Source organism: Durio zibethinus, unplaced genomic scaffold (genome assembly GCF_047325235.1).
Source record: "Durio zibethinus cultivar Kanyao isolate XHJ-2024 unplaced genomic scaffold, ASM4732523v1 HiC_scaffold_392, whole genome shotgun sequence".
Taxonomy (NCBI): domain Eukaryota; kingdom Viridiplantae; phylum Streptophyta; class Magnoliopsida; order Malvales; family Malvaceae; genus Durio; species Durio zibethinus.
In genome coordinates, this window is record NW_028323015.1 from 380,001 (window position 1) to 382,500 (window position 2,500).

Genomic DNA, 2,500 nt, shown 5'->3' on the forward strand with positions numbered 1-2,500 from the left:
GCACCATCGGCACACACTGGGCCCTGGTGCGGCAGGTTGCCTCGAGCACCATCGGCACACGCTCAGCCCTGGTGCGGGAGCTTGCCTCGAGCGCCATCGGCACACGCTGGGCCCTGGTGCGGCAGGTTGCCTCGACCACCATCGGCACACGCTGGGCCCTGGTGCGGGCGGTTGCCTCGACCACCATCGGCACACGCTGGGCCCTGGTGCGGGCGCTTGCCTCGAGCACCATCCGCACACGCTGGGCCCTGGTGCGGCAGGTTGCCTCGAGCACCATCGGCACACGCTGGGCCCTAGTGCGGCAGGTTGCCTCGAGCACCATCGGCACACGCTGGGCCCTGGTGCGGGAGCTTGCCTCGAGCGCCATCGGCACACGCTGGGCCCTGGTGCGGCAGGTTGCCTCGAGCACCATCGGCACACGCTGGGCCCTGGTGCGGTCGGTTGCCTCGAGCACCATCGGCACACGCTGGGCGCTGGTGCGGGCGCTTGCCTCGACCAGCATCGGCACACGCTGGGCCCTGGTGCGGCAGGTTGCCTCGATCACCATCGGCACACGCTGGGCCCTGGTGCGACAGGTTGCCTCGAGCACCATCGGCACACTATCGGCCCTGGTGCGGGCGGTTGCCTCGACCACCGTCGGCACACGCTGGGCCCTGGTGCGGGCGCTTGCCTCGAGCACCATCGGCACACGCTGGGCCCTGGTGGGTTTAGGCACATCTTCAAATTTCTGCCGTGCCAATGCCATTTTTATGGCTTGTAAATTCATACAATGGTCCCCTAAGCCTTCACGTGAAGTTTCGTTGGAAGATGACTCGTTTTCTATTTTTCATGATTTTCGAAACTTTTTGCGGTTCGGGATTTTTTAAAATTTTTTTATAAGGATTTTTGGCCCCAAATTTTGTAGGCATGATCCTTCTATTTTTGTTGGCATGCACAAAAAAATTCAGCTAAAAACTCGAAGTAGAGAAGATTTTGTGACCGTTTGAAAAAAGTGTCCCCATTTCAGACACTTTAACGGCTACTGGTAGCAAACCTGTAAAATCTCAAATGCTCTTTAAGGGGGTGTGAATTCTCAGAGGTTTGATGAGGGATAGGGGGCCAACACAAGGCCAAGTACCAGCACCCATCGCACATCATGTGCGCACACCCCCCCGGCCCCCCTCCCAATCGCCGGAACCCCAATGCCGCCGGTCAGGTTCTCCGGCGGTACTCCGGCGATGCTCCGGCGATGCTCCGGCGATGCTGTCCCGAGTGAAAAAAATGCGGCACCAGCACATGCTGGAGCCAAGCATGGGCACCGTGGCTCAAAATCGAACTTCGGCCAAGGCCTCGACCATCAATGGCACATGATGGCGCATGGTGATGGCACATGCATCGACCATCATCGGCATAGGCTGCCCTTCGGTACGGGCACTTGCCTCGACCGCCATCGGCACAAGCTGGGCCCTGGTGTGGGTTGTTGCCTCGATCACAATCGGCACATGCTGAGCCTTGGTGCGGGCGGTTGCCTCGAGCACCATCGGCAGACCCTGGGCCCTGGTGCGGCCGGTTGCCCCGATAACCATCGGCACACGCTGGGCCCTGGGGCGGGCGCTTGCCCCCAGCACCATCGGCACACGCTGGGCCCTGGGGCGGGCGCTTGCCCCCAGCAGCATCGGCACACGCTGGGCCCTGGTGCGGGCGGTTCCCTCGACCACCATCGGCACACGTTGGGCCCTGGTCCGGGCGGTTACCCCCAGCACCATCGGCACACGCTGGGCCCTGGTGCGGGCGCTTGCCCCCAGCACCATCGGCACACGCTGGGCCCTGGTGCGGGCGGTTACCCCCAGCACCATCGGCACACGCTGGGCCCTGGTGCGGGCGCTTGCCCCCAGCACCATCGGCACACGCTGGGCCCTGGTGCGGGCGGTTGCCTCGAACACCATCGGCACACGCCGGCCCTTGGTGCGGCCGGTTGCCTCGACCACCATCGGCACACGCTCGGCCTTGGTGAGGGCGCTTGCCTCGACCACCATCGGCACACGCTGGGCCCTGGTGCGGGCGCTTGCCTCGACCACCATCGGCACACGCTCGGCCTTGGTGCGGGCGCTTGCCTCGACCACCATCGGCACACGCTGGGCCTTGGTGCGGGCGGTTGCCTCGACCACCATCGGCACACGCTCGGCCTTGGTGAGGGCGCTTGCCTCGACCACCATCGGCACACGCTGGGCCCTGGTGCGGGCGCTTGCCTCGACCACCATCGGCACACGCTCGGCCTTGGTGCGGGCGGTTGCCTCGACCACCATCGGCACACGCTGGGCCCTGGTGCGGGCGGTTGCCTCGAACACCATCGGCACAAGCCGGCCCTTGGTGTGGGCGGTTGCCTCGAGCACCATCGGCACACGCTGGGCCCTGGTGCGGGCGGTTGCCTCGACCACCATCGGCACACGCTGGGCCCTGGTGCGGACGGTTGCCTCGAGCACCATGGGCACACGCTGGCCCTTGGTGCGGGCTCTTGCCT